The sequence below is a fragment of the Geotrypetes seraphini genome, chromosome 3 (assembly GCF_902459505.1).
Source record: "Geotrypetes seraphini chromosome 3, aGeoSer1.1, whole genome shotgun sequence".
Classification (NCBI taxonomy): domain Eukaryota; kingdom Metazoa; phylum Chordata; class Amphibia; order Gymnophiona; family Dermophiidae; genus Geotrypetes; species Geotrypetes seraphini.
Genome location: NC_047086.1, coordinates 61,701,746 through 61,714,397, shown reverse-complemented (window position 1 = coordinate 61,714,397; position 12,652 = coordinate 61,701,746). Strand labels below are relative to the sequence as shown.

General features: G+C 45.3%; 1 protein-coding gene across 6 annotated transcripts in view; it reads left to right on the top strand.

Annotated features, from left to right (window-relative positions):
- Window positions 1-12,652, top strand: part of PHF3 (PHD finger protein 3) — a 299,402-nt gene that overhangs the window by 120,798 nt on the left and 165,952 nt on the right. Inside the window, exon 2 of one of the 6 annotated variants that reach the window (XM_033935352.1) lies at window positions 6,066-6,224. The exons of the other annotated variants lie outside the window; for them this stretch is intronic. The gene's annotated coding sequence lies outside the window, so the exon portion shown is untranslated. The remainder of the gene's footprint in view (window positions 1-6,065; window positions 6,225-12,652) is intronic. 6 annotated transcript variants of the gene reach the window in all.

The window sequence follows — 12,652 nt, the reverse complement described above, 5'->3', positions numbered from 1 at the left end:
ACAGTACTCCAGATGAGGTCTCACCATGGCCCTGTACAACGGCATTATGACTTCAGGCTTTCGGCTGACGAAACTTCTATTGATACAACCCAATATCTGCCTTGCCTTAGATGAAGCCTTCTCCACTTGATTGGCAGTTTTCATGTCTGCACTGATGATTACTCCTAAATCTCGTTCTGCTGAAGTCCTAGTTAAAGTTTCTCCGTTCAAGAAGTACGTCCTGCATGGATTTCCGCTTCCAAGGTGCATGACCTTACATTTCTTAGCATTGAAGCCTAGCTGCCAGGTTGAGGACCAACTTTCCAATGTAAGCAGGTCCTGCGCCATATAATTCTGTAAACTGCATTCACTTACTATATTACATAGTTTGGTGTCATCGGCGAATAGTGTTATTTTACCTTGAAGCCCTTGAGTCAGATCCCCTATGAATATGTTGAAAAGGAGTGGACCCAGGACCGAGCCCTGCGGCACTCCACTGGTCACCTCCGATGTTTTAGAGAGGGTACCATTAACCACCACCCTCTGAAGTCTGCCACTCAGCCAATCATTGACCCATGCAGTTAGTGTCTCTCCTAACCCCATCGATTCCATCTTGCTTAGCAGCCTGCGGTGTGGGACACTGTCAAAAGCTTTACTGAAGTCCAGGTACACGACGTCCAAAGACTCTCCCAAGTCCAACTTTCTTGTTACTCAGTCAAAGAAGCTGATGAGATTGGATTGGCAGGACCTACCCTTGGTGAATCCATGCTGACTGGGATCCCGAAGATTCCCTTCATTCAAGATCGTGTCCAATTTGCTTTTAATTAGTGTTTCCATGAGTTTGCACACTATTGATGTGAGACTCACCGATCTATAATTCGCAGCCTCTGCCCTGCAACCCTTTTTATGCAGAGGAACGACATTAGCTAATTTCCAGTCCAGGGGAACTTTCCCCTTACTTAGGGAGAGATTGAATAGCTCAGCCAACGGTTTCGCCAGGACATCGCTCAATTCTCTGAGCACTCTTGGGTGCAAATTGTCTGGTCCCATGGCTTTGTTCACCTTGAGTCTTGCAAGTTCACTGTAAACTTCACCTGGTGTGAACTCAAAATTCTGAAACGGGTCTTCTGTGCTTTTGTGTTGCCTTCAACTGCGGACATGCTTTTATTCACTGCATTTTTTGAAAGTGCGTAGCATTCTCCGCGAGCTAGGTTTCTATCGACTTTTAGTTGTTTAGTTCACCTTTTTATATTCTTCAAAGGACGCCTCAAACGTTTGGTGGTGCCTAAAGCCTCCATCGCTCGATGGGTCCAGGAGGACATTCTTTACGCTGGCTTGATAGCAGGGAAGCAGTTGGCGGAAGATCTTCATGACCATTCCGCCAGAGCGATGGCTACTTCTTGGACTCGGTCCAGAGGTTTTTTTCCTTGGAGGAGGTCTTGCGGCTACTTATTCTTCCAAGAGTGCTTTATCTCAGCATTACCGGTTGGATGTGGGGGTGCATGCGGTGGATGCGTTTAGTGCTTTGGTTGTTGCGGAGTCGGCATTTGCTTCCCAGATTGAGAATTGCTTTCCCGTTGGTCTCTGGATTCATCTGCTGCTCTTGCTAAGGAAGGAAAAATTATGTTCTTACCTGTTAATTTTTTTTCCTTTGGATGCAGCAGATGAATCCAGAGCCCCACCCTTTCTGGATATTGTCTGTCGGTTTTTTTCTTTTGCAACTTTCAAAGTTTGTTATTATTGATGGTTGTATTCTGTATTATTGCCTTTTGAGATTTGTTATGGGAAAGAAGTTTTTTACATGCTATGCCTATTGATGGTTACAGATGCTTGGGCAAGGAGCAATACTGAATATACAGGAGGAGTGCCAGCCAATAGGACCACCTGTTAATCAGTTTCTCTATCTCCGCCTGCAGATAGGTGTGTGCTATCCCATTGGTCTTTGGATTCATCTTCTCATCTAAAGGAAAGAAAATTAACAGGTAAGAAGAGCAGGGGTATCCAACCTGCGGGCCAAGAGCCGCATGCGGCCCCGTGAAGTATTTTGTGCGGCCCCGGTCAAGGGCGATGCAGTGTTTTCCTCTGCTGCCCCCGGGTGTTTACCGTCTTGATGGCTTCTTCCTCTGCCTTGCTGCAGTGTTTTTGCGGCCCCAGAAACATTTTTTTTTGGCCAGTGCGGCCCAGGGAAGCCAAAAGGTTGGACACCCCTGTCTTAGAGGCTTGTTAATGTTTAACCTACATTCTTCTTCATTCAGTGATTGTTTTAAAATTCTTCTGAGCAGATCAGACGGTTGATATTGGAGAGTTCCCCGTACCCCTTCTCCTATCTTCTTTTGTAGGGCTGTTGCCGGCTTTGGTACAAACTGAAGGAGGCAGCAGAGACTAGAGAGTTGCGCGGGGACAGAAATCCCACCCATCCCTGCCAAAATCCCACTCGTCCTCGTGAGGAATCCCTCCATCCTCACCCTGTCGCAACCCACGGGCTCCTGATCACCGCAGCAAGCTGGATTCCCCATGACCGTAACTGCTCCCAGCGCGTTCCCTTCAACCAGGGAATCCTTCAGGCTATCTAGGCAACCGCCTAGGGTGAAAACAATAAGGTCCAATGTTCACAGTGAAGACAGGCAAGGGAAAACGCAAACCCCTAGGAATGTCCAAAAGTAAAGGTGTACTTTTATTTTTGACCTCTGGTTAAACTGCCTGGTATTATTAGCAGTTTGGAGTACTTTTCAATACATTTTGTATAAGAACCAAAACATAGAGCTCTGGGCCAACTTGGCCACACTGGCTTCACAAACAGCCTGGCTCCAATTTAAAACACAAAATCATACAAGACTTTGGCTGGACTTTAATCTTTCTACCTCAGTCCTCTTCACCAGCCCTCTGTGATTAGGATAGTCCCAGCAATATTCCCTCACCAGGAAAGAGCAGGAGAGAGGAGCAAACAAAACTCTTGCAGTATGAAAAATAAAGTTTTACAAAACCAAAAAGGAAAACTGCTAACCTTGAAGCTCTCCCACAGAATACCTGCAGATAGGGAACTCATTCACATGGAGCTCCTCTGTGTCTTACGTTCCTTCAGTATCTTAACTCCAACTAATTAGCTTCCAGCTGAGCTGAGAGGGAAGAACACAAAGGCTGAGCTGCTTAGTTTGGAATGTTACACAGTCCAAGGCAACAGTTCAGATTCTTGAGTGCTTCAGAGGCTAGCTCTGGGAAGCTCAAACAATTCAGCATACAAACAAATTTAATCCCAAAACTTTCAGACAAAAAGGTAAGAAAGAAAAATAGCAAAACACTTCCAACCTTGCTCAACTTGTGTCCATTGCATCCAGTCTCCATCCAGGAATAACCGGCACATTAATGTCCATGGGTTCCCAGCCTTCTAGCTGCCTCTCAGCTGTAGTCTCAGGCTCGTCTGAAATGTCCACCATGTCCCAATCCTTGCCCAGCTCATCATAATTCAGCTGGAGAGGCAAGCCTTTCTGCCTCTGAGGCTCTCCTTGCAGCCCCCTTTGCTCCTCCCCCTCTCTGGGTCTCAGCTGCCTGGTTTTAACAGCCTCCAATTCGCCCCTCCCTGCTCTGAAGAGGGAGAAGGGAGAAAGCTCCCTCTGCAGCTATGTTTACTTAGCTGACAGCTTCCTGCCAGTTCTCTGGCCTTCTGGGAGATGTAGTTCCCTGGCTCTTGAGTTTCTTTGAGCTCTGATAGCAGGCTTGGGAGAGAAACCTGCAACTGGCCTGAACTCTCCCTGGCAGTCACTGTCTGGCTCATCAAAGTTAGTACAAGGGAAGTCAGCGCTTTCATAATCGGCAGGGCCAACCTGGTCAGCTCTCCTGCATAGAGTCTTACTGCTCTTCCTGGCTAATCCTGTGCCAAAGCTAGACGGAGAGCTAGATTTGTCACAGTCTGTTCCCGCAAGGAATCACCTCCGTTCCCACCCGTTCCCATGAGGAATCCCCTCCGTTCCCATCCGTCCCCGCGAAGAATCCCCTTCGTCCCCGCCCATCCCTATAAATTTCAGAAATAGTTATTTCATTTAATTATGCTACTGAATTAAAGGCTCTAATAGAGACCCATTTAAAAATAAGCAAAGACACTTTATTAATTTGGAAATATTAATTGGGAAGAATACATACTTTGTAAACGGGTTTCTACCAGAGCCTCTAATGTAAATATAAAATATAAATACTCAGCTGACGAGAACCTCCTGAAGACTTCCTTTGCAGTTGGCCGGGGGTCCCTTTTACCAAGCTTGGCAGGCAGCAGTAGCATCCCTGAGTCACATATGCTGGCACCTCAGTGGCTCATGGATGTTGCCAGCAACTGCTGTGCTTGGTGGAGGGGAGTTCTGGCCGTCTCTAGAGGAGGTCCTCTGCTGGCGGTGCTTGGGGATCCCCACTAGTCACAGCAAGGGTCAGCAAGTACTTCAACACTGTAGAAATAAAACCAGAAATGCATTTCCTTTTCTTTTGAACACAATACAAAGACATCTGCTATATACATTTCCCAAAGCTAACATATTTTAGTCAATAAATTCCGTTTTTTACCTTTGTTGTTTGGAGACTTATTTTTCCATAAAGTTGGTCCCAGTTTCTTTATTCTGCTTTCCTATCTTCTGTAAATTCTTCTGTTGCTGTCCATTGGTTCCTCCTACCATGGTCCAGCATTTATCCCTTTCTCATCTTTCGTGCCTGCTCACCAGTCCCATGCCCAACATTTCTCCTTTTATCACCCCTCTCCAGCATCATGCCACATCTCTCCCTCCATTCCCTTCACCTTTATGTCCAACATTCCTCCCTCTTGCATCCATTTCAATCTGTACGTTCCACCACAATATTTCTCCTTCTCATCTGTACCTCGCTCCCTCCCTATGACCAGAAATTCTCCTTTCTTCCATTCCCCATGCACACAACCATCTCTTTCCCTCCCTTCCTCTCTCCCAAGTCCATGCCTTCTGTGTCCAAAAACGCATTCCCTCCCCCACCTCAACATCTCTTTCCCTCCCTTCCTCTCTCTCAAGTTCATGCCTTCTGTGTCTAAAAACGCATTCCCTCCCCCACCTTTTTCCTTCCCTTCCTCCATCCTCTCTCCCAAGTTCATGCCTTGTGTCCAAAAACTCACTCCCTCTCCCACCTCAGCATCTCTTTCCCTCCCTTCCTCTATCCCAAGTTCATACCTTGTGTCCAGAAACGCACTCCCTCCCCCTTTTGTGTTCCGCATTTGCCTCCCAAGTTCGACCTCCTTCTGTCCTGCATTTGCCTCCCACATTCGTGTCCAGCCCTCATCTGCTAACAAATTACCAACTTTCTCATCCAAATGGAGCTCGAGCCGCGAGGCTTGTCTTCTATTTCCTGTCTGCCCTGCTGCAGCACACATAGCCAACTGTAAGTCTTCCCCGATGTCAGCGCTGACATCGGGGAAGACTTCCGGTCGGCTATGTGTGCTGCGGCAGGGCAGGTAGGAAAAGAAGACGAGCCTCGCAGCTCGAGTTGTATTGAACCCTGCGGGATCACCTAGACCACGAGGGGGGTCCCCATGGGATCCCTGCGACCCTAGGGGGGTGTCTCCACGGGTTCCCTGTGACCCTAGGGGGCATCCCCACGGGATCCATGTGACCCGAAGGGGGAACCTGTGGGATCCCCGCCGGATTCCCGTCATCCCCGTTCCCATGCAGCTCTTTAGCAGAGACTGGGGAGAAGGAGGAGGATCTGAAAAGCTATGATTGACATCTTCTGCAGAATGCTCGAGCAGGCATGGACAACCCTATAGTTCAGCATACCATCTCTGTCTACTGGAAAAGATATTATCAAGGTAGGGACCTAATCTCTTTTTCATGGTCAATTGTCAAATGTGGCAGACAAATTCGGTAGTATTGAGCACTATTGTCCATAATCAGTATTTTTTCCGACTTGGAATCTTAAGTCATTCTTTCAGCATTCTCTGCTTATGAGGGAAAAATGGCATGCCATATGTTGGATTGCAAGAGAGCTGGGACCATTTTTCTGGGAGGAAATTGAAGCATCTGAAATGTATTTATCACACTTTTCTTTTGACACCATCAGACCTTAGTTTGTTTTTCTTGAAGATGTTACACTTCTAATGGAGTAAGGAACCAGTTTTTCAGTGCTACTCTTTGGAAGAGTTAACAGTGGGACTGGATAATTAAGAACATAAGAAGCCATACTGGGACAGATCGAAGGTCCATCAAGCCTCAGTATCCTGTTTCCAACAGTGGCCAATTCAGGTGCCAAATACCTTGCTAGATCCCAAGTAGTAAAACAGACTTTATGCTGCTGGTAACATTAGTAAGATAAGGTTGCCTCCACAGTAGAAGTTTGGCAGCTGTAACATTGAATAAGTCTCTGCTGCTTCTCTTTGAGATTTGAGATTAGTTTTATCAGCTTTACCAAAACTTTCATCAGAAAAAAACTTATCTACATAATTCTTCTGTACTGTTTTGTTAAATCAGTTCTTCTGGAATTCGTTTACAGAAAATGTAGTAAAAGTAGTTAGCTTAGCAGAGTTTAGAAAAGATAAAAATTTCCTAAAGGTCCAAAAGCCATTATTAAGATGGACTTGGAAAATATAGGATAGTGTTTCTCAACCTTTTCAATCCAAGTACCCCCTAAGCCTAAAAAATACCAACCATGTACCCCCGCCCAAGCTCCGCTGCAGACCCGCCCAAACTCTGCCCCTGACTCCACCCCCATAATAATAGTACTAATTGGAATGCAATTTCTTCCATCCATTTTTCATATACTGTATATACTCGAATATAAGCTGGGATTTTGGGGCCAAATCATTGGCCCAAAAATGGGGGTTCTGGTTTATATTTGAGCCAATGCACCCTCCCAGAATTTTGCAGGCCGCTGCCACTGCAAGGCTCTGCCCCCTGCCCTCATCCCTACCCTATCTTCAAATTTCTGCCAATCCCTGATGGAGGTGCAGTGGGGCAAGAGCAAGCTTTCCAAACTCCTGCCCCACTGCTAACCGGCTGCCGCAGATCGAGTTTCTTCAGCCGCTGAGCGGCACAAGCAGGAGCACAATTTGGCGCTGCTACTCAGTGCTAAGCAGCTTCCTTACTTGCTCCCGCAAATTCTCGTGAGGAAGGAAGGAAGGGTGCTGGGTGCAGAGCCCGACAGGGGAGGGAGGGAAGGGTGCTGGGTACAGAGCCTGACAGGGGAGGGAGGGAAGGGAGGGTGCTGGGTGCAGAGCTCGACAGGGGAGGAAGGAAAGGGTGCTGGGTGCAGAGCCCGACAGGAGAGGGAGGGAGGGAAGGAAGGAAGGGTGCTGGGTGCAGAGCCTGACAGGGGAAGGAAGGAGGGAAGGAAGGAAGGGTGCTGGGTGCAGAGCCCGACGGGGGAAGGATGGAAGGGTGCTGGGTACAGAGCCTGACAGGGAAGGGAGGGAAGGAAGGAAGGAAGGGTGCTGGGTGCAGTGCCTGACAGGAGAGGGAGGGAAGGAAGGAAGGATGCTGGGTGCAGAGCCTGACAGGTGAGCGAGGGAAGGGTGCTGGTTGCAGAGCCTGATAGGGGAGGGAGGGAAGGGAGCTGGGTGCAGTGCCTGGCAGGAAGGGAGCTAGCTGCAGTGCCTGATAGGGGAGGGCACTTGAATATTAAGCCACCCGACTTATATTTGAGTCAACCATTTTTCCTCCTTTTTGAGGGGAAAAAGGGGGTCTCGACTTACATTCGGATCAACTTATATTCGAGTATATACGGTACACACAATATAATCTTATTAATACATAATGATAACCACAAGATTAAAAAAACACAAAGTTCACTGAATGCAGAGAAAATGTTAATTATCATTTATATTTGAAGGTTTTTTTCAAAGAGGTCAAGGCAGATGTTACTTCAGTAACTATAGAAAAATGTTACTTCAGTAACTATAGAAAAATAGACAAATATAGTGCAAAATATAGACAGCGATATCAATTCTCAAAACTGACCCATTTTGATCACTAAATTGAAAATAATCATTCCTCCTACCTTTGTTGTCTGGTTATTTCATGAGTCTCTGGTTGAACTTCCTTCTGACTGTGCATCTAATATTTCTTTCTTTCTGTCTTTCTCCTGCATGCTTCCTCTCCTCTGGACCCCATTCCCTTCCCCAACCAACATCTCGCTGTCTCTGTCCCTCCATGAGTCCAACTTTTCATCCTCTGTCATCCCATAGATCATTTTTCACCACTGCCCATCAGCCCCATGCCCATTTTTCCTTCTATCACCCCTTTTCAACACCATGCCACATTTCTCCCTCCATCACTATGCCCAACATTCCTCCTCATTGCATCCCCTTCAATCTGTCTCTCTGTTCTCTCTCCACCAGCATTTCCAACATTTTTCCCTCTCATCCTTGCATCACTCCTTTCTCTCTCTCTCTCTCCTTTCTCTCTGACCAAAGTTCCTCTTTCTTCCTTTCCCCATGTGCACCATCTCTCACTCACCCTTATGCCCATCAATTCACCCTTTCTATTCCCTCCCCCCTATGTCCCAAGTTAGTGCCCCTTTCTCTCTCCATTGTGTGTCCCAAACCTGTAAGAATGATGTTTATGGTTTCCTCCCCTTCTCTCATTAAATATTTTCTGTCTCCATTTCCGCCGACAAGATCTCTCCCTGCCTGTCCCCCTCACTGAAGTCACCATTGCTGCTGCCGCTGTTTTCTCCCTGCCTCCCTGCTTCCTCCCCCAAAGCTGACCCTGCCATGCACCATTCCCCCCCCCCCGAAGCAGACCCTGCCACGCTCCATTCCCCCCTGCCTGCCCCGCTGACGATGCAGCAACAGAGACGGGCCAGGCGTGTGCAGTGACTGCACAAACGGCCGGCCCACAAGCCTTCCCCCCAATGTCAATTCTAACTTCAGAGAGGAAGTTTCAGGCCAGCCAATCGCTGCCTGGCTGGCCCAGAACTTCCTCTCTGATGTCAGAATTGACATCGGGGGAGGAGGGCTTGTGGGCCAGCCGCTTATGCAGTCGCTGCACGCGCCTGACCCTTCTCTGTTGCTGCATCGTCGGCGGTGCGGGCAGGAGGATGGAGCGTGGCAGGGTCGGCTTCAGGGTGGGATGGAGAGGCAGCGTTCTGTTATTGCTCTGTAAATTAAGGGTCTCAGCGTGGAGAGAAGACGGTTGAGGAAAATATACTAAATACCTAGAATTATGAGTAGAATGGATAAAAGAGAATGTGGTTACTTTTTTTTAAAAGGGTGAAAACAGACTAGGGACATGCCATGAAGTTACCAGTAGCTCATTAAAAACAGATTGGAATAATTTTTTTTCAGTTATAAGAATTGCTAAACTGGGACAGACCGATGGTCTATCAAGCCCAGAATCCTGTTTCCAACAATGGCCAGGTTCCTAGCTAGATCCCAAATAGTAAAACAGATTTTATGCCGCTTATCTTAGGAATAAGCAGTGGATTTCCCCAAGCCATTTCAATAATGACCTATGGATTTCTCTTTTAGAAAATAATCCAGCCCTCTTTTTAAACCACACTAAACTAACCAATTTTACCATATTCTTTGGCAACAAGTTCCAGAGTTTAATTATATATTGTGTGAAGAAATATTTTCTCCGGTTTGTTTTAAATCTACTACTTAGTAGCTTCATTGCATGCGATTCATGTCTATCCTTTCCACGCCATTTTATAAACCTCTATTATATCATCCCTGAGCCGTCTCTTCTCCAAGCTGAAGGGCCTTAGCTGCTTTAGCCTTTCCTCATAGAGAAATTGTCCCATCCCTTTTATCGTTTTTGTCACCCTTCTAAGTACCTTTTCTAACTCCACTATATCTTTTTTTGAGATATGATGACCAGAATTGTACATAGTATTCGAGGTGCGACTGTACCATTTAGTAATACAAGGGCATTATAACATTTTCATCTTTGTTTTCCATTCCTTTCTTGATAATTCCTAACATTCCATTTGCTTTCTTAGCCGCCGCCTCACATTGAGCCGAGGGTTTCAACATATCTTCGATAGTGACACCTAGATCCTTTTCCTGGGCAGTGGCTCCTAACATAGAATCCAGCATCAAGTAGCTATAGTTCGAGTTCCTCCTTCCCAAATGCATCACTGGAAATACCCTCCTTCAAAGACATCAAATACAAAAGTGTCAGGACATGAATGTTCTCAGTGATGGCTCCAATGTGATGGAACTCCCTTCCGAAGGACTTAAAACTAGAAATTTCAAGAAAGGAATAAAGACCATCCTTTTCAGAGACCACTCTAATGAACATTTAGGGGGGAGTAACAATAAGGAAGAAATAATGGCTAAACCTCCATTTGGAACATGACAATGAGCACAGGAACATTCAGAAATACAAAGCATATGATAAATAAAACACAGATAATAGAAGTATAATGTATATACATAAAATGTATTATAGTATAAATATGTAGGATAAATATAGATATAGGGATAGGGTGTAAATAATGTACACTCATAAAGGATATTCAAATGTATTCTCATGTATTGTAACATCATTACCGAAGCTAGCATATTGTAACATCATCATACTTCATAAATTATATCTCATGTATAGTAACGCCGTTACTGAAGCTCAGGTATTGTAACATCATTTTAGAAACTCATAAATTGTATCTCAGGTATAGTAACACCGACCATTATAGAAGCTCATGTATAACACCATTATAGAAACTAATGTAAACCATTCTGAATTGACTACCCTATCATATATAACGGTATAGAAGCTCTCAATAAACAATAAACTGTGCAGTTGCTCACATTAAATGTTATCTTATCATTTTGACTCCCATTCTCACAAGGTCCTCTTGCGATTTAACAACTGTGAACAACTTTGTGTCATCAGCAAATTTAATTATCTCACTAGTTATTCCCATCTCTAGGTCATTGATAAATATGTTAAAAAGCAGCTTTCCCAGGACAGACCTCTGGGAACCCCAATATTTACCCTTCTCCATTGAGGATATTGGCCATTTTAACCAACTCTCTGTTTTCTGTCTTTCAACCAGTTCTTAATCCATAATAAGACATTACCTCCTTTCCCATGACTTTCTAATTTCCTCAAAAGTCTTTTTTTTTTAAAGATATGTTTATTGAGAATGGCAAATGGCCCAGACAAGGAAACACAATCAGCAAAAGAACAATACAGGAAGAGCAAGAATAACAATATAGGATCTAGTTGTTACAAACCGCCCCAGAAATGAAGTCCTGCAGTGGGCAATCTTGGGTCCAGCAAAAAGGAAACAACAAGCCAGCCCATACCTACAACACCTGTGGCGAGTACAGTTCCAGACTAGACCATCAGCCATAATATTTTACTTTAGAAAACCCACCAACCCACAGTCTTTCTGGCAGGAGCACAGCCCTCTCACTCCTGCTTCTTTGAGGAAGCCTTCTAAAATGGCTGTCACAACTTTTCATGGTACTACATGAGCAGCTACAAGAGATCATTGCAGCTATTTTAGAAGGTAGCCGCGAGGAGGCAGGAGTGAGAGGGCCATGCTCCTGCCACAAAGACTCCTTCTGGACTATCAGGTACCTCGGTAGACCCAGCCATGACTTTTCTCATTGTCTTCTGTGTCTGTGTTCCCAGATTATCAAAGAGCTTTGCAGTAGAGAAAAGCAGCATGAAAAACTTCTCAGCACACATAAGATTGGTCTATTGCCATTGCCTTCAGCAACATCAATCTCATTTGGGTCTCATAGCTGCATCAGATTTTGGGAATGGATCCAACATCAATTGCCCTCAACAAAAAGCATCAATAGAGGCCACTGGGATTAGTTATAAGAATATAACAATTGCCACTGCTGGGTCAGACCAGTGGTCCATCGTGCCCAGCAATCTGCTCACGCAGCGGCCCTTAGGTCAAAGACCAGTGTCCTATTTGAGTCTAGCCTTCCCTGCGTACATTCTGGTTCAGCAGGAACTTGTCTAACCTTGTCTTGAATTCCTGGAGGGTGCTTTCCCCTATAACAGCCTCTGGAAGAGCATTCCAGATTTCTAACACTCTCTGGGTGAAGAAGAACTTCCTTACGTTTGTACGGAATCTATCCCCTTTTAACTTTAGAGAGTGCTTCCTCATTCTCTCCACCTTGGAGAGGGTGAACAATCTCTCTTTCTCTACTAAGTCTATTCCCTTCATTATCTTGAATGTTTTGATCATGCCCCTCTGTCTCCTCTTTTCAAGGGAGAAGAGGCCCAGTTTCTCTAGCCTCTCACTGTACGGCAACTCCCCTAATCCCTTAACCATTTTTGTCGCACCATGGCCCGGTACAGCGCATGATAACCTTCTCCACTCTGTTTGTGATCCCCTTCTTAATCATTCTGTTTGCTTTTTTCACCGCCACTGCGCATTGCGCAGATGGCTTCATTGACTTGTCTGCAAGTACTCTCAAGTCTTTTTCCTGGGGGTCTCTCCAAGTAATGCACTTGACATCCTGTATTTGTTATTCCGATTATCACCCAAAGAAGAGGAAGGAATTGTTTTCATCTGTGCCGAGAGCACAATGTTTGTTTATTGGAATATATTAGTCACCTTTATGAAGAAATTTACCCAAAGCAATGTACAGCAATTTAACATAAAATGTATAATTTTGTTAACAGCGAAGCAACAGTAAAATGACAAATAAGGTAACCTGGGAAATGGCAAACTGAAACTGTGCCAGAAATATATAGAACAATCA